Source organism: Ambystoma mexicanum, chromosome 4p (assembly GCF_040938575.1).
Source record: "Ambystoma mexicanum isolate Mex_15411 chromosome 4p, UKY_AmexF1_1, whole genome shotgun sequence".
In the NCBI taxonomy this organism is placed as follows: Eukaryota; Metazoa; Chordata; class Amphibia; order Caudata; family Ambystomatidae; genus Ambystoma; species Ambystoma mexicanum.
In genome coordinates, this window is record NC_090927.1 from 133682413 (window position 1) to 133702522 (window position 20110).

The window sequence follows — 20110 nt, forward strand, 5'->3', positions numbered from 1 at the left end:
TACATACGTGCATGTTTCTGAAATAAAAGGCAATACATAACTCGTGGAAATCAGGCAGCCCCTTTAGACCTCCTAGAAAGACGCCTGGGCCCGTGTGGGCTGGTGGTTTCGGCTGGCAAGCGCTGTACAGGTTGGTTGCTTCGATCAATTGTGGCGCGAGCTCTGAAGCCCCAGGTAGCGACTTGTCAGTGTATCAGGGCAGTGGCCCTTCATGCGGGGCATTGTGGGGGAAAAGGCAGCTGAACGGACAGCAAAAAGTCCCTGTGAAAGCGAGAAGCGCCTCCTACTGGATATGATTGGCTGAGAAGGCTGCACAGTGTGTGTATCTATCCACTCCCTCACACTGGAAGGGGGGGTTGGGGGGGGGGGGGGTTGGGGTGGGAAATCACATCTCATTCTAGGAGGGAGACACCCGATCTCCTGGCTGAAAATGCATGGATGAATGGACATTCCTTTACATTCAGCCACCCAGATGCATTGCCTCCTGTAGTTCAGCCACCGAGGCTGTTGAGCAAGTCTAGTAAGTCTACCCTCTGTCTGCAGAGAATGCTCCTTTCCTGCACGTTGGCAGCGCTGTGCCCCCGTCACACTAATCCTCCCAGGGGGGAGAATTCCGATGCGCTTGGCTGGGTGCGGTGGTGAAAGCCTTCCTGGGCGGGGAGCCTACTGTAGCGTGTGGAGGACAGCGTGCGGTGAGGGTGAAAAATAAATGTGTCAAATGGCACATCTGCGCAGTTACTAGAAACAGTGCAGACTTGCTGCGTGGGCCAGTGCCTTGTCCTGCAACTGGGGTGCCGAAATGCGAAAACAAGTGCGCGGGGTTTGCATTCCAAGAAGATATGAAGATAAACGGAAAGGAGGATGGGTGCCACATACCCCCCGTGCCGTCAGATCACACTGCACGTGCGTTATTTGAAGGTTTACATTTGTTAATGCAACGAGTCTTCCTAATCAAAGGCTCGAACGACCACACGGACAAGCGCTCGGAAAGCTGCCACGCGGCAGGCAGCGCTCTAAAAACATCTGCAATGTATGCATAACAAGCGACGACAGGGTCTTCTTTATCATCATCATCATCTCACCTGAGAGTTGGAGGGCACATCCACATGGATTTCAGCCGACTTCACTCTAGAGCTGTGTCCCCATTTGCGGAACTAAAAATACCACCTCATTTTCCTCCCTCTTTTGGAATATGTGCAGCCGTCATAAAAAGAAGCAACCACAGAGTGAGGCGGCACCGGACTGCGCAGGGCCGCAGAGACCGCCTCCTTCACTCAGAGTAAGGTCCATGGCATTTTTAGAAGGGATGGCTCATTTAAAAACCCTCTGCTTTTACACCACAGAGATAAGAACGAACATGGGGCATTTTTATTCTGAAGGCCAGCACAAAGCATCAGTTATCTGACCAAATCTATGCATTTTTCCAAGACGTAAAAAGTTATAAACTATGTTCTTTATCTATACACACACACACACACACACACTTGCGTGTATTACCTTTTAGTTACATATGGCGGAGGCCTGAGAAGGTGAACTGTCACTTTCTTGCCTAAGTGCTCTGGTGGCTGCTTTGGAACATGGCCTAAATGCACCCGCGCAGCATCAAACAAAGCTTCATTTTGTTACACGCCAACCACTGCCAGATGGCACCTCAATGGGACTTGGCACCTTGATTAGGGAAGCAGGGTTCATGTTGTCACCGTGCAGTCAGTAGCCTGTGGCAAATCAATACAGCGATACGTGTGCATCAAGGATTCGTGCACTGCCCAAGTCACCACCCTGTGTGTTAAGGCGTCTATGTGCTTCTCCTGTATGTAACAGCGCATATGGTTCTGATGTGTCCCATGCCCATACAATAGCACACTGGAATTGTTTGTGTATGTAGCTCGAACAAGTGTGCCATATTGTCCCCACACTTAAATACAAAGCAATCAAGTTCTCTCAAATTGTACTTCCACTAAGCCAAACGCCCTTTCCACATCACCACACCCTGGTTTTTACTAGCTGCAGGCCAGCACTAGTAAGAGATGCTAATGCCAGCTGTTACGGGCCTGCTCTTTTTTTACAGAAAGACTTCCTGAGGCTGGCGCAGTGGTGGGGAGGTAGAGGCTGAGGAACTGTGGGCCTTTTACCATGCATTAAAAGCCGGTTTCGTTTAAAATGCTTCATCAGCTTTTTACTGGTCAGGCTAATGTTTGTATTAAGTACAATCCTTTCTGTACATTTTCCCCTCTTTTTGTGGGTGTCTCTTGTAGGGTATCCGTTCCTGTCTAAAGATATAATTCTCTAAACAGGTTTCTGTACTGGGGACTGTGCATACCCCCCTCCCCCCAACTCCTCCCCCTCAAAAATGCACAAGCCCCTCTTCCTCAAATTCTCCAGAAACAAGAAGCAAAAGAGCCCCTACAACCGATTGGAGTGGCTGATTTTGCAGCCATTTTATCCTCAAATCCAAAAACATAAGATGTCGGAATGAGTATGTATGGTTCATGGTTACAAACATTTTAATGTTAGGTCGAGTGTTGTGAACAGTGATGTGAGCTCTGGCTTATTTATTTACTGATTCACACAAAGAACCTTTTTTAAAAAATCACAATAGAGATCTCTGATCAGTGTTATATTCCTGAAATGCTCTATGATATAATGCAAAGCAGACAGGAACACTCATTTGTGCTATTTATCCCATTTCCCTCTCTCATAGGAGTATTTTGAGAGAGTACAAAAAGGAGTGTACCAGACTGTCCATCTTGGAATGATAACCTACCATCAGAAAATAATTCATATGATTAGTCTAGTGTTACCCCTTGCAAAATACAAGTGAGGTGGTTCGAACAGAACACCAGCAACACAGGGCAGTGGTCTGTGGGCCCTCACAGCTGGTCACACCACAGTGTTTCAGTACGCGCAGTTTGAAACTGCATTCTGGCAAGGCCTTCCCGAATAGCAGAAGACATAAGAACCATTTACTTGTGCAGCGATTGCGTTTTTTTTTTTTTTACGTTAGATTTCTTTTGTACAGTACTTGAAATGCAATGTGACGAAACCAGCTTCATTTTTATAGCAATGAGTTATTGATACGGGGGAGGGTTTTGTTGCGTGACACAGAGGCGTAGTTTGGGAGTGACGTGGCCAGTCAAGGAGGCACATTCTAGTGTTTGGCCCTGGGCACCAAGTTGGCTAGCAGGTTCAGGAGCCACCGGCCTTGGTGAGGGAGTGTAAACGCTCGTTGCTGAGTGACATGAGCCTCTGCCATTTCTGCCCTGGACGGAACTCAGGCCTGCAGGAGGCACACGGCTGCTATTGCGGACAATGGGCAGTGGCAACGGGCTCCCAGGGCATGTCTGCGCTTATTCAAGCCTGCCTAAATGATTTCCCGCGCCTCGCTGCCCACATCATCTCGAAAGTCTCGAACGTGCGCTGGTGAAGAATCTCAGTGGATTCAGAGTCTACTGACGAGATCCGCACGCAACAGGTCGCACACAGGATCCAATCCCAGTGGGGACGTCCTAGTCGCCAAGGGTTGGATAATAACACCACCCGCTCATGGACAGCGCTGCGAGGCTGCACGCCTCAGGGTGGCTATTACAGAACACATAATATCGCTCTCTGGCGCTCGCGGGGCTGATTCCGTGCCACCCAACACTGTTCCAGGCCGGAGGCTCCATTACAAATCATACGATCTGGTGAAATTCAATGGAGCAAATGGCACTAAAGCACCGGATGCCCATGGTGGAGGGGAGGGGGGCGGCGGATGCGCCTTGGACAACCAATGTGTTCCCCTCTTTCTGTGCCATTGTGGAAGAAAGCAAAACAATACAAAATTAATGCGACCTTAACCTGAATCAAGGGATACCCAATTTACACAAAAGAGCTTTAAAACACTTCCTTTATGTTGTTCATAATTACAGAGCATAACATATCTACTCTCGTTTACAGGATGAGAAAACTTGCCACCTTGCACTCTCAGCCATGGGCCAACTGAAGAGGCTTACTATCCACTCTGGATATTGAGACAGCGGTACCCTGTACATTAACCTGACAGCATTGCGAGTTCATACAGTACAGATTTGAGTGCTTATAGTCTGCGCGTAGAAACCTCTGGGTATTTAAGCGCGTTATAAATACGCAACTAAAACAAAAACAAAAAACACAATTAAGCAACAAACAAAAAAAAATATATATACAATTCCTGTAACCGCCTCGATGCCCGCGGGCTGTACGAGCCCTTTAAAAATGCAAAGAAATGATTGTGTTCATGGGGGTGAATGAGAAGTTTATGTTTCCATATTCTGAAAGCTGGTTGTTGAGAAATGAACCAGGGCCATGTCTAGGTCATAAAAGGCGACCAGTCTAAGAGGTCCGGGCGCTACCTCAGGCATGGCCACGTAGCGGCACCTTCAACGAAATGCGATGGCGAGCAGCGCAAGGATAAACTCGCCTCATATGCCGTGATCCGGAAATGCAAGACCTTGGGCTCTTCACAGAGGAAGGGATTCCAGGAAAGATGAATCCGCTGAAGACAGCTAGACAATCGGGGGACTGAGAGGAAGAGATGCAGCGATGGGCCTCTCGGCGGTGTAGACACAACGCATGAATCCTGGAGCCAGATCATGGGGCATACCAAATACAGAATGGGAACGAGTTTCCTCTTCTACCGATACCCTAGCAACTGATGTCGAATGTTCTTAAAAACCGTGCAAGTTCTTTGTTTTTGACAATAGTGCAGCAATAAAAGGTAAAGAGCAGATTATCAGTGAAGAGCATTAGATCTAAACAGTTCCCCCGTCGGCACACCTGAAGGTTCAAAAATAAAAAGTGAAACACTGTAAACTGTGCCTTGTTCTGAGGAAGGCCTTTATCTCATATCTGTGTTGAGAAAGATGTGCTGATTTAATCTAGAGGGCGTGTGGCTATACAGTGAGGATAGTGAGGCTTTTTGGCTGAAATCGGCGTGAGATTTCAATGTGGAATAAACACAGATAGATTTTCTCATCCTGTAACAAGAATAGGTTATTCGGATTTGGAGCGCTTTCCTCTGCCATTTGCATGGCCTCCAGACGCTCTTGAAGAGCTCAAAGAGTGGCTTGCAGATCAGGCGTTTCCGGACCTCTGCGAGCGCGACAGCTTTCTAGGTGCGATACGTTAGCCATGTGCAGGGCTTTCTGTCCACACAGGACACCCTTGTGCATGCAGCGTGGGCGTGCACAGTGTCAGTCTGTGTTAGAGGAGTAGAGTTGCGTTGCGTGGAGTCTGTCTGGGTGTTTAGATGCAGTGTGTGGTAAGGTGGAGAAATTATGTGAATAGGGATTTGGTAGGTCTTGCAAGCTTTCTGTATCGGTTGCCAGCTCAGAATAGAGCAGAACCCTCAAAAAAGCCTGTATCAATATTGCAAAAGGTCTGTAAGCGTGATGTAGCGTACATGTGTTCCTGTATTTTAGAAGTTTTTAGAACCCTGCAGTACCCATCCTCCCTCCGACCCCGATCTTCTCCCAGCTGTACCATTAAGCGAAGGCGACATTAGAAATTACCAACCTCCCCTAATCCTCACACTTTCCATTTCCCCAACCTTGGGGATGTTAGCTATGGCTTAAAGACAAATCCTCCTGCCAGTATGTTCTTACCTTTTCACAGTCCCACTACGTGCCAATATGTGCCCCTCCCTGCCACTGTTCCTCCAGCAGTGCAGACATCTACTTTAGAACAATCTCACTAACCTACTTAGAGGAAAAATGCCACTGGTCTCTGAGAATAAAACTATGCTATTCAAATTGATTGGATAAGGAGAGCTTGGCAACTGCCCACATAAAACGGATCACATTCCATCTGTGAAAGGGGTGCCCAGGCCCTCCTCCCAGAGGGCCACGTTGTAAATACCCCACTTAGTCTATGGTGCCTATGAACCTGCCACAATGGACCCAACACTGGTTATTTTTTCACCCACCTTGGTATAATCCTTCGTGGGGCCCATAACGACTCTCCACCAGATACTGGGCGAGGGATACGATTCTCAAGCAAGACCCATAGTTTACCTAGGGGGGCTCCTAAGGTATTCAACCACCACCCATAGCCGATTGGCTCTCAAAAAGCCTTGCATGTCTGGGATCTAGGAGCCCAGCTCCTCCCCCTTATACATGGGCAGGGACATCACCTTAAGGGGATTATGGATGTAAGCCCCCCCCCCCTGTCCACCAAAATCTCCATAAGGTCCCTTTCAACGCCCCAAAGAAAGACCTTGTAACCTTCACCAGTAGCACTGTCAATCGAAAGGAAAGCCTGGACAAGATCCACGGTAACCCCCATCTCCAACATTTTAGGACTCCCATAATCTCTTCCCACTTGTGGGAGGTCTACTGGTCGACCCATTCCTAAGGACGTTACCTTATCCCGGCAGGTACTGTCCTGGGGCCTAAAGAGAGCGCTGTGGATTTGTCCTCATTTCATTTGTAACCTGCTAACTTTACATACTCCACTACATCTACCATAAGACACGTACATGAGTTTCTTGGGTACGATAAATACAATAAAACGTCATCACCCTGGAAAATTGTACATTTGTCACTTAATGTGAAGAAAAGCGTGTCCACAATTGCAACTTATCTCTGTTACAGTGACTCACTTTCGAGTACACATCCAAGTATAGATCAGAGGAGTAGAACTCTGACTGGCTCATTTAGTAGTCCAATTGCGGTTTCTGCACAGGTCATTAGTTTACAAATTGCCTTTTTTGCTAAGTCTGTACATTGTTGGAGTATTGCTATATGTGTATCGGTTATTGTCTATTAGTCTATGCTTATTTGTATTGATTACTGGTCTTTTTATATGCCACATTTATTAGGTCATGCAAAACCAAAAGAAATTAAAAACACACTTAACATTGACTATCTGATAATGTATTAGCTTCATTATATTTTTGGAATGATAACTAGACTTTCTTTTTTAAGATTGCTTTATAAATTGTGCAATGTTTATCATGCAATTAAATTGCAAAAGCTTTTACAGCCATCCTTTTCTGCTAGAACAATTTTGTGTTATACTCTGGGACCTAAAGGTAGCACTGTGGATTTGTCCTCATTTATTTTGTAACCTAACTTCCCATATTACACTGCATCTACCATAAGAGCTGGAATTGTCGTTCTTGGGTCTGATAAATACAATGATCGGTCATCAGCAAGCCATCTAATCTTATATTCCTCCCAACCCCCTCTCCAACCCTGAATCTGGGAATTCAGTCTTATTTTGGCTCCCAGTGTTTCAATGACCGGTGCAAACAGCAGGGGTGACAGAGGATACCCCTGCCGTGTCCCTCTACCCAAGCGAAATGATCTGGATGAGCAATTATTCACCCTCATTTGAGACAGAGCGCAGCTCTGACATCCATACTGCCCCGGCCGGACCAAAACTAAACTGTCGAAGGATCTCTAGCAAAAACTCAGGAGACTTGGTCAAATACCTTCTCAGCATCCAACAAGAGCAAGACCAAGTCCACCTGAGAGCAGTTCTCCATATACATAAGATCCAGGGTCTCTAGTACGTCATCAGCCCCCTGCCCGTTTCTTACACAACACCCCTGGCTCAGGTACATCAAGCCAAGCAAGAATGGATCCAGTCTGCTGGTCAAGAGACAAGTCAAAATGTTAACATCCACGTTGAGCAGGCAGGGTGGCCTACATGATGCACCGCGCCATGGAATCCTTCTCTTTTAGGGTGACTGAAAGGAACAAGTCCATAAAAGGGGGATCCTCTGCTTTGAGACTATTTTGTTGAACACCATCTGCGGGTTCAGTGGCAGCATGTCCTAGAATGTCTTTGGTAAAGCGCCTGGGCCGAACGATTTCTCTAACATTTTACGACTTCAGTCCACTAATCACTTGCACCATTCTTTTTCTCTGTAATTGGTGCTTCTAATATAGTCACAGCAGTCTTGGAGATCCTTAGATATTCCCTCATTTGCTGAAGGGGCCTCTGGACCTCCCTCTTAAAGAATGCGTCATAAGACCAGGCAAAGGCAGCTGCTCTATCCCCTGAACCCATACTGTTTCTCCAGGAGCCCTGGTAATTTCACAAACCAGAACCAGTCAGATTTCCCTCTTTTCTTCAGACCCTTTGCCTTATCCCCCTTTTCATAGAATCTCTGCATAAGAAAAAGGAGGTTTTTTATTAAAACGTCACCACTCTAACACTTGCGCCCCAATCTGACACCCACATCTGTGAGTAACTTGATCTCCTTCCACAGGGGCATTGCCCCTCCCTCTCTGACTAAGACCCTCAGTGCCCACCATCATTCCTCAGGCCAGGCAGTGTGCCTAGAATGGGAGCTACAGTTTTATTTTTGGGGATTTCGGTCTCACGTCAGCCTGGGAGTGGTGCCATTAAGTTTCTCTGCACCTTTCATTGGATACAAGTACTTTAGCGTTCTCATGGTTTCCTCTATGCTCTCAAACTCATTCAATTCAGACGATTACATTTGGTATTCGAAGATCAGGGCGAACGGATGACCCCATAGAGTTCTGATCCCTTTGTCCCAGAGCCATGGTACAAGTCCCCTACATTCCCCTCTCTAATGCTTTGCTGTCCATTTACTTCCCCCCTCAGCTGACCATTGCTTCAGAATACTCCTCCCTTCCACTTTTACCCCTGGGAGGCCCACTCCTAGTCTCAGCCTTCCAGTGTCCACTTCCTGCACGTTGACTCACAGGCCATCTGAGGCTCCACGCCCAACCCCCTCTGTTCTACTCTCCCTGTTCGCAGCTCGTCCCCCACTTATCCCTCCCAAACCCATTCTATAATCACCTCCCCACAACTTACTTTGTGTCTCTGGCAACGCCAAACTTCCACCACTTTCAAGGTGTGTGGGGGATGCAAGGTTTAAGTAATGCAAGGCTGCTTGTAGTTCGTGTTTGACATTTCATTATAAACAAAAAATGCAAAGACAACCTAACTAAGCCTACTCTACCAGGGAGTTCCCTACCTAGTCTACGATCTAAAAAGTCTCCTCGAATACACAAAACTGCCCTTCACACTAAAAAACAAAACAGTTAAAACAACATAAATAAAAGATTACCAAACAACGAGTGTCTTGGATGACTTCTGCTTGTCCTGGATAGAACTCGTTCCCAGGAATGTCCAAAGACAATTACTCCCAAACAAAAGTAAAGTCTTAAATCAGTTCTCGAAAAGTTCCAAAGAAACACACAGTCAGACACTTACCCGGCTCACTCCACCTGTCTGCCCTTGTGTGCAGCAGGGGTGTGACAGTTCGATATAGTTTGATCGCTGTGTCCGGTCATGGACCGGGATTTCTAAATCTATTTTTTTCCAATCAGAAAAAAAGATAATTTGACCGAAGACCCAAAAATCCACTGGTAAAAGTTCCTTCTTCGGTCATTGCAAAGTTCCCTTTCCATGTTCCACAAAGAAAACAGCACCAATGGTAATCCTGGATAACCTCCTTCCAGGATAGAAGCTATAAAGTTCAAAACATAAGGTACCACTTTTGCTTCAACCACATTTCTTCTTGTATTACCTCTGCAGCGTCTTTAATAGAACTTGCCAGGATGCTTCTTCTAGGGTGGGTGCATTTTCCTTGGCAACTCCCTTCTACAGAGGATACTGGGAAACCTTTGCTTCACAGTCTACACCTGCTGCTTCCACTACATTCCATATAAAATATTCTGACAAAATTATAGACAACCGCAGTTCCACTGCTTCTGCTGCAACTTTATACTTTGAGAATGTATTAGACAACTTTGACAAGACTCTTCGACCTTTAAAGGTAGGCAAGGTACTCTTCCATCTTATACCATAAGCAAGGGCAGCCTCTTTGCCTCTTCTGTCTAACAGCCACCACAAAAACCTTCCGCGGTTCTAGACTGCTTCTCTCACTCAGCTGCAAGTGTCTCGGCTTCACAGATTGTTGATCAGTTATTTTAACAAGCACCCAGCTCCCTTTCCTAGCTTTAGGCCCACCTTCTTGTTTCCAGTAGTTACCCCAATGCTGTGTTGCCACTCTTCCAGCCTTCGATAACCTGGTCACCCTTGTATCAGAGGACTCTGGGTTTACCACAGCTTTAACAACTTTAAGACATCAGTGTTTAGATCTTCATTGGGCTGGATTCACCTTAGAAAGGATCTGTCTACTGGCTTGGTTAATGCTTGTTCATCTCGTGACTTCAGCAACTACTACAACCGCTAATTGTTCTGAATGTTACAAGTTTCACTTAAAGGTTTTTTTTTTGTTTTTTTTTCTCTTCTTTTTTTTTTTTTTTTAGGTACACACGATCTCTCTTCGATAATTAACTTCCACTTAAAGACATGCGTTTTCTTTTGTTGGTGCAGCTTGTGCCTTAACGTGGATCGGGAAACGGTTTCTTACGTGCAACTTCTCTTTGCTGTTTAACAGTCTTGTAACACTTCGGGAAAGTCAGCTGCTACTTCTTGAATAATTACCGGCAATGTTCCCCTCTCAATAGGAGATACGCGGCTGCTTCGGTAATAATTTAAATGCAACAAAGGGAAAAGAAAGGTTTTCTTTCTATGCGGCCACATTAACGTATGCTGAATAATCACGTGAAACAATTCCCCTTTTTATGAAGACTTCCCACTATTACAAATAACTTTACTCGCTTCTACTTAACCGCGAGTGATAGTTTAGCTGGTTACAGTTACCGGCAAGGAATTTCTTGTGATTTGGAGATCGGAGCCTCAGTCACCAGCTCCAAAGTCATTGAGGTTGCGGGCTGCTTCCACTTCCTGACTTTCATTCTTCTGCTATTACTGCTACAGGCACTCTTGGGACCTACACCCCTCTGCAGTACAGTGTTTCGGATTCAGCCTCAACAATAGAGAGTCTTCTTTTCTCCAGCTTCCCTTGGGTTGCTTCTGCACACGGACCTCAGGTGGATGCACAACTTCAGATCTGCATTCACAGCAAAGACTGCACGTTTCTCCCAGTCTCTTCCAATGCAGCCACAACCAAACAGGGTTTGTGAGCACAGGACCAAGTCAGAACTTGCAGATGGAATCTGCTCCTCTCTCAATCCGGCGTCCCTTCTGTGGTCACACTTCCTAGTGAACTGCCAGCGTTGTGCTTTGCTTCTTCTGCTACTGCTGCCGACCTTCCAGCTCCTGCTTCTTTTTACTGTTCCTTCCTGCTGCAGCCTTTTATGCCTCTAAGGTGGGGGCAACCACAGTTCTTCAGGTGCAGGCCCTTAGTATTAATTGCCCGACCATGCCAAAGGCTGTTAGGCCTGTCTGCCTGTCCTTTACCTCTACATGCCCATTCAGCCCTCTTCATCACAGTTCCTGGGGGATTCTGGAACATGTAGTACATTTTTAGGGAAATTCAGTTTTCCTTCTTCTTTACTAATTCTAACAGTGATTTTACTTCCTCTGATGTTATGGAAGGATTGTAGGGTTGAACCTTTTTAGAGAGTAGAAAAGGCTGCATTTCTGTCATTCTGGTTGGTATACTTTTGACGCTGGGGAGGATATTTGATTTTAGGGGTACAAAAAACGTGTTCTTTGGATACAAAACTTTGTTGGATTATACCCTTGGATTTTATCCTTCCATCCTTAGTAGGAGGTTGATATATACAAAATGACAATAAGCCAATTCCTCCTTCAACCTAGTGATAAGTGTATCCCTCTCCAAGGAGAGCTACTGTGTCTCATCCGGCAAAGTCTCCCCACTACCCTGTGCCTCGTCTCCACCCAGGTGATCCTCCCACAGTACGCCACCCTCAGGATTGGGATCAGGAAGTGTCTGCCCACTCCTGGCCACCTGGGAGGAGACTTTAGGCAGGGTTTTAGTGGGGGATCCACAGGGACCGGTCGGGTAGGCACTCTTTCGTCACCGCCATTGCCTGGTTTGGTCCTTGCGCCGTTCAGTCTCTTATCTGCAACAATATTTCGCTCCTTCATCTTCAGCCAACAGACACACCAGGGATGCCACACTTCCCCAGCAAGCACACTGCACTTCTCTGTGCCGATCGTGGTGGGTGGGGCTCTCTTGCCACATTTCTAGTCTGGAGTTGGGGGGTATTTGGAAGCTGGGATATTGCATCTATGGAGAAGGTGAACTGTAAGAACCCACACTAGGCAGCCATTTTCGCCCCACTCCCTGGTACTCTCCTCTAGAAACCATGTTTGGTGCGCACACAAAAACAAAGCTATAATGTTCTGAATGTATTCTGAAGGTTACAGGTTTAAATCTCCAACCGTTTAACTTAGCTTGGGCAAAATCTTTAACCTTCAGTGATACATCATTAGGCAAAAGTTAAATATATGTTTTGGATAGCCAATTAGTACATTGCATTCTCTTTCTCCCCAATGCCATTGCCCGCCAGACGTTTTGTTAAATTTGTGTTAAGTATTGTGGCCATTTTATGCCACAAAATGAATGCTGCATTGTACCAGTAATTTTGCCTATAAGTCGGACAGGTGCAAATTGCGTTTAGTGATCATGGTGTCAAACCTTGGTGCAAAAGCATACACCTCTGCTATTGCTTCACTGAAGAGAGCCAGGAAAATGACTATCAGGGTTCTCATACCAAACTGGCACATCCCTCTGTGACTTGGCGACTATGGTGATGGCAATTTTGACGCGATGTTGCGATTTAACATGCATCTAGTGTAGTTCCTAAGGAAGGGATAAGTGTTACTATTAGTATTACTTTGTGTTTAAGTTGATACATTTCAGATTTGTACGCGCGCAGCAAGATAATGTCAAATCTGCTGATGAAATATAAATACCAAGTAGAAGTATGGCGTGCCACCTAGCGCCTAAAAGTTGGGCACTGAGGAGCTTCATATGCGCACGCGAGATAGGAGATACGCAATGGAGGAACCACTGTGAGAGGACACGGTGGTTTTGAGCATGCATACATACATTGGGGTCGTTGGGGAAATGTGGTTGTGACAGTTGGGGTACACGGTGAATACACATCTGTATGCTAGGAGTCCTCTCATAGTTATGGATTGTGTAGGCCCAGGAGCCTGTGGTGGCAATTTCGACATTGAAAAAGAAAAACAAGAAAATAGATTAGTGACATTTTAGTTACAAAAAACGTCAATAGGTGTTCACAAAAACACTAGCCAGAAAGGAACAAGTTACTTAACTGTAACTGTTGTTCTCCAGCGTGGGTCTGGCATGGATTCACATGCTCATGAATATTCCCCGTCAGGGTGGGAATCCTCGGTAAAAAGAAAAGTTTCACTTTCAAATTGTATTTATCCTCTAAACCAATCAGTGTCCACAATCGCAATGTGTTTTGAAGCCGGATCGTGGTGTCGATGAAGCGGACAAAGATGCCATCATAGGATTGAAGATTTTTGGATGTTTTTTGAAGAGTTTACCAGGCTTACGAAGCACGAAAAAAAAGGAACTGAACAACGGACGCTCCGCAAGACTATTTATACCCATGGTGACGTCCGCGTGGATATGGAGGCCTTCGAGAGACACCGACTCGAGGGACATTGATACGCAGTGCCCTCTACTGTGAAAAAAATGTCCGAGGCCAGCAAGCTGGAAGTGGATTTATCAAAGATAAGGAATACGTGGGGACGACACAATCCATTCGAAAGGTTAATTTCCAAGTACTAGAATTCAAAAACAAACTGAGGACTGGATGTGATACTTAAACCTGACCATGGACAACTTAACATTTTAGTGGTCAAGTGGAGAAACCACAAAACTGACCTTTTCCTTCTGCCTCCCACCCCCAAGAACACAGAGCAATCAGCCAATCCAAGCCATCAGGAAAGAAATGGGAACCCTGCTCCACCCCAAGCTAGTGCGTCTTGTGCCGGACACACACATACAGAGCAGATGGTCCTGCTGGCCATTCCCTCAGCCTTTCCTGCGGGTACATTGCAGAGGCGGTGTACTCCTACAGTAGGCCCAATAGGGCTTGCACGCCTGCACTTCCACTTCAGTAGAGAAACATACAGCCTGTTAACATGTAAACCATGAAGCATGGCAACCGTAAACAATGTAGTCTACTGCTTGATGTCAACACTGGAACGGACATGTAAGCACAGAGCGGACATAATGAACGTATACTCGGCATAACCCGAGCCTACATAATGGGGAAAACGGAGAAAAACAAATAAGAATGAAATAATACGAACTCACATTTAAGAATGTCCGCCTTCCTGCCCACGTGAGGCTGTTTTTCCGGTTTTGCTTGGCAGCTGAAACAACAAACGGCGGTTGGCAACTTTCCCCGCCAGGCTGCCAACACTGCTTCCCATGAGATCCATCAGCGCGCTCAGGGCACGCGGTCGGCGGCGTGCATGGAGTATGCACCTCGCTCCGGACAGGCCTAGCACCCTGTCTGCACGCCGGGCCGGGCTGGCGCGCCCTTCCCTCTCCGCTCATCTCCCTCGAGCCCGCCCAGGAGCATGGCCGGGATCCCTGAAGTCTGCCCTCCTCTCCGGGCGCCCCCCTGCTTCTGCACTTCGGCTCTTTGCAAGGAGCGCTTTATTTGTGTGCATATAAGGAAGTACTTGTTGATGCGATCTCGAGTGTGCTTCCTGTTTTACTGAAGTACATGAAAAAAAGTGTTGTCACGGGGAATTACAACTGCAGAGCACCACGCGCCTGCAGCCAGCGCCCCCAAACACCCCGTCTTCAAGCCCAGTGCAATTGCAACAGCCGTCACCCCGTCCTGCAGGCACTGAATGTGGGACAAATCAAACGCGCACTTGCGTTAGCCAAGGGCTGAATAAAGAGGACGGATATATATAAAGGAGAAAGGTTACATTCATAAACCTAATAAAGTCATTTGTTTGCAAGCTTTTGTGATCTTCCAAATCCAAGAGAAGGTCAGCAGACTCTTTTTGGGATTCCTTGGGGCAGGGTCGGTCATGCTGGGGGCACGCCTGTTGAAGGTCATTCAGCCAGAGGCAGGACGGGTCCTACATCCAGGTGGAGTTCATCTGCGACCATCTACGTTAAGCTGGGGATAGCAGGCACAGGCAGTCACGTGTAAAGGGATTGCATTGAAACACTGAAAGACCAATCCGCACGTTGGTCATGTTTGCTGGCCACTGCCTCTAAAAGGCGGGGGGGGGGTCAAGGGGGGGGGGGCAGAGCTACTAGCTACACATCAGGCTCCACATATCAGCGCTGTGCCTCTAGTAGGGGGGGGCGGCAGTGCTGGGCCTAGGATTTGCAGGACCCTTGGCGGCAAGAGATGTGCTAGAGTCCCCATATCTGCATATGAAATGAGGTTCCAGAATGAGTCTAATACGCCATGTGTGTTCGTGTAGCGTTGCCAGGAGTAAACCAAGCCACAAGCTAGGATGCCAGGCATAGCAATGAATGGTCAGGCCTAGCGATTCCATATCCGGCAATACCCGGCGTAAAGGCTTTTTTTGGAGCAGCAGGTAGTGTGCGCTGAATCCGTTGTAGACGCTTCTATTTTTGGCAGACAAGGAAAGGTGAGACCATTATTTGCTCAGGAGCAGACAATTGGGTTAAGTGGAAAAGCCAGACTTGGCAACAAGCCTGGAACTCGGCTACTTGCACACACTACACACACAGCTGTAGTTCGTAGAAGTATTGTTTGCCACAGGACCTTTAGCAACTGTGGTTTGAAAACTCCACCCGACCTAGAAATGCAGTGGCGAAATGAGCGATTGTATTATGCCAACTTTAGGGAATGACTTAGAAATGCAGTGCAGAAATGAGAGATTCTGTTATGCCAACTTTAGGAAACGACTTTGAAATGCAGAGCCAAAGTGCCGAAATGAGCGATTCTGCTATGCCAACTTTAGGGAATGACTTAGAAATGCAGTGCAGAAATGAGAGATTCTGTTATGCCAACTTTAGGGAATGACTTAGAAATGCAGTGCAGAAATGAGAGATTCTGTTATGCCAACTTTAGGGAATGACTTAGAAATGCAGTGCAGAAATGAGAGATTCTGTTATGCCAACTTTAGGGAATTGTTAAGACGGATTTCTGAACTCTGTCCTGGTGGCGCAGAAGTTCAGAAGGCCAACCTAATTACTTGGAACAGGGTAACCTCTGGACGAGCCAGACCAATCAAGGTAGCGATCGCGGCGGTCAAGACTAGGTCTCAAGAGGGGTGAGGGTGACTGAAAGCCCGCAATGAGCACACAAAGCAAGAGCGCTTACAAACTACTCCAAACAGTTGTTATATCAAAAATGTATACACATTTATTTTAAGGCCTTTAAAATAATGACCGTAGCGAGAAAATCACAATATCACAATATTAAGCCAACACATACCATATCAACACAATATATATACAAATACGACAGTCGCAAGCGTTATATGCACGAAATGTGTAGTCCACCTGAAAGGGAAGCGATAATGCTTTAGACTCAGTTCGCCTTCAGAGGCACCTAACTAGATGGAAGTCCGAGCCCTGCGAAGAGTGGAGCCTTGTGCTCAAAGTACCTGCACACGCTGGTGCCAACGGGCAAAAGGAGAAGCTCTTCGGAGGAAGTCAGGCAGTTCGGGTTAGTGCACAACAGAAGAAGAACAGGTTCCGCGACTCAAGCGCAGCCTCCACAGTGAGCAGAAGCAGAGCGCGAGTACGGACAAAAGGGTGCTGTTTTTACACAGCGGGGAAAAGCAATGGGCTACTGCAGGAGGGCGACCAGATCCTAACTATACTACTCACCGGTCCCCGATGCAAGCAGACCCAGGCTTCTCCACGTTAGTTTCAGCAGCTGGCAGGTTCAGAAGAGCCGGGAATGCCTCGTCGTCGTGTAGAGAAAAAAGACGTCCCAATCGAAGAAACCTGCACAGTTTTGTCACCACAGCAGGGCAACAGAGCGGCCGTGTGTATCCGAGCCAAATGTACACTACTCACTTCAGACTTGGGAACGCCAAGTGTACGAAGCGTGTGAGAGTGACAAGGACTCGAAATACAACACAACCTGGCGGCACTTACAGAGCAGGACTCCCATGTAAGCTGGTCAGTCAACTGGATGGCCCAGAGACGCTTCCGAAGGCTTACTGGCAGGAGATGATGAAGTCGCCGAGAATAGCTGTTCCTGCTATTCCAAAGGTCGAAGCACCAGTACAGGCCTTCTGGTTCGATCAAAGGAGGAAAGGGTTTCACCGGACGACAGCAGTGCAAAGGAGGAGTCCTTCAGCGGGTCACCAGCGATTCCTCGGTCCAGCCTCTTGTTTGCAGGATACTTGGCTCCTGTATTCCTTCGTTCGTGAGAACTCAGGAGATCGACATGGTAGTGGTGTTTCCAGCCCCCTCTTATCCACAGTTCCCTTCGCGCCAAAATGGAGGGGAGCCAATGGGAGATCCGCTCATCAACACACACACCATTCGTGGACCAATCACGGACCACGGTGGTCCCAGGCATTCACACCACCCTAGACTCTCTGGCACCCAGGATGTGTATTGGGACCAGACATCCCAGCCCACACCCTGGAGGCACACAAAAGACATGTAGAAGCCCGCGAAAGCATCCGTGTTTCGCGGGAAAGTACATGCCCAAATAAGGAAGGCCCCGGGTCGCTCGACCTGGGGAAGGTGAAGGGAGCAAGACGGTCAGTGGCCAGGACAAAGGAGCCCCGTGGTCTGGCCATTTTGGGAGCCAGGCCACCATTTTGGGTTCAGTGCGAAAAACGCGTTCAGAACGCCAAAAGGAGCTCAAAATACACAAAACGATCGCTGCCACCATTCCAATCCCTGAATGACTTGCACCGATCAAATACAATCCTAAACGAGTATCTAGGGCCTGTAGAAGGCTAGAGACCCAAGAGAGCTGTAACTTAGCTTACAGTGCCCTCTTGTGTCATGTTGCACTAAAGCCGCAACATGATAAAAGAAACTACGGGAAACAGCGTTCCCCGGTACTGACTGTCTTAAGGGCATGTCAGTTTCCCCATAAGAAAAGGAGCGAAAGCCCAGAGGAGTGCTGCACTTCTCTGGCAAAGTCAAGAACAAGGTGAAAAACAACAGCAAAAAGTTTAGGGGTTGCCACATGGAAGGAAAATTACCTACAATTACGAAATCTTTCCTAACAGGAATGACTTAGAAATGCAGTGCAGAAATGAGAGATTCTGTTATGCCAACTTTAGGGAGTGACTTAGAAACGCAGTGCAGAAATGAGCGATTCTGCTATGCCAACTTTAGGAAACGGTTTTGTTTGTAGCAGTTTACCGATTGCTTTTATTTTTCTGCTGCAAATTAACCAAAGTAGCAATATGCTTTTCATTCAGATCTACAAATGAGGATTATTTTGAATGAAACTACAAGCAATTTGTATTATTTTAAAACTTTCAGCTGTGGGCACAGGTTTCCAGGATGGCAGGGCAGATATTAGGGTGGGCAGGGCAAAGTGTAGGGCGATCGAAGCAGACACTATTTACTGGAACGGCTGTGAGGATATGCAGTTCCAAAGGGCAACACGGGTTAACACAAGCAGTAGGGCACAAGACCTAAACCGGTGGGGCGAGCGGGCTTATTGAAATACATACAGGAATCCGCCATCACATACTGAAGAGAAAGCTGCACTTTGGATTCGGTTTCCCCTGTGAACAGACCAAATGAGCATTGGCCTTTCGAACAATAACCCAAGAGAGACGATTTCCCCAAAATGGTGACAGCAAAGTAGAGCAGGTGCGCATCTTCTCAACCCAACAACCTGTATTAAAATATTCCCTGTACCTGCAAAGCAAAAACCCAAACACAAGGCACGCTTTGATGACTCTCGCGTGGCTTGGTTTGTGTCTGTCCTGGGAATGTTACGAAAATTGAAAATTACAGGGCTCAAGTCCTAGAAAAAACAGAGGGGTGGGGGGCTAAACACATGCGTAGGTGCTGAATACATGGGGCAGAGGGCTTAGTGCACCCTTCCTCCTTGCATGCATCTTGCAAAATTAGTAAGTGCTGCTCACTTCAAAATGGGAAGGGGTCCCATTAATGGACCGCCTGGCCCGTGATTGCAAGGGGTGGACAGGCCAAATCTGCTGTGTGGGTGCAGGAGTAGCAGGGGATCCTATAGCAGAATGCTGCAACGGCAACTCAGCAGGTTAGGCAACTGTTGCTGATATGTTGTAAATGTAGACATTCCTAATGATAATAAATCATATAGCTTTTTTCCTATTCCTGCTGTAAAATGTGTTTTGGCCTGGGGAGGAGTACACTTCCCTCGCATCATTCATTGCGGGAATCTGCTCACTGTAGCAAACATCAAAAGCTGGCACCCAAGAATATAGGCAAGATAAGGGACCACACCTTAAAGTGAAATAAACTAATTTAGTTCAATTGACCTTTCCCCTTAGAAGAAAGTGCACAAGACAAATAAGCATTGGGCGTTCTCATAAATTAATCAACCTGGAAAAATTATCCGAGAGCAGAGAATTTCCAATAACTATGTTGGCAAAGTATAAAAGGTGCCCACCTTTCAAGCCCAACAGTTTATAACGAAATATTCCAAGGAAAACAAAATGCAAACATGAGACATGGGCTTTAATGGTGCCTTTATGTGGTCTTGTGGGTAAGCGTCTGCATTGGAAACTTAACAACCTGGGGTGAAATCCTAGTATCTGAACAATTGAGCAAACTTCTTTTTAATACTTGCCTCAAAAACAAAAACCAGGATTTTGTCCACTCTCTGAAGTCTTCAACATGTGCTCTGAAAATCAGCACATGGCCGGAACCATAGAAAATAACCTCTCCAGTCTCCAGGATTACAACCTCTCGTCACATCCTGGGCAAATATGCATGACTCACTTGACCGCTCATACTTTCCACTCTCACCCCCACATTTGGCTTTCAACAATATTTTATAAAGAGAACTTGAAAAGTACACAAACCATAGTAAAGTACTCACACAAATATATAAACCCTTACTGAAATATTCAAAGCAAAAAAGTTTACAATTGTGGCATGGTTCCCCCTACCTTGACTGGATGACTACAAATACCAGAATGCAATGCAGCAGAAGGCCCAAGGACTTTGAAAAAGTACTTTGAAGACTTGACGAAAGGGTAATGTGTGAAAAGGTTACCTGTTTGCGTTTCAATGTTTGACAAAGGCATGCCTCATATTTAATGTGAGGAAAATGTTACATTCTACCTAAAATAAATGCTTTTTGGCATGGTAAATATG

At 46.6% G+C, this 20110-nt stretch overlaps 1 protein-coding gene across 2 annotated transcripts in view; it reads right to left on the minus strand.

The window, feature by feature from the left end:
* The window catches only part of ASXL2 (ASXL transcriptional regulator 2), a 747150-nt gene that overhangs the window by 415046 nt on the left and 311994 nt on the right, over nucleotides 1-20110 (minus strand). Inside the window, exon 1 of one of the 2 annotated variants that reach the window (XM_069605569.1) lies at nucleotides 14132-14457. The exons of the other annotated variant lie outside the window; for it this stretch is intronic. The gene's annotated coding sequence lies outside the window, so the exon portion shown is untranslated. Of the gene's footprint in view, nucleotides 1-14131; nucleotides 14458-20110 lie in introns of those variants that run through there. 2 annotated transcript variants of the gene reach the window in all.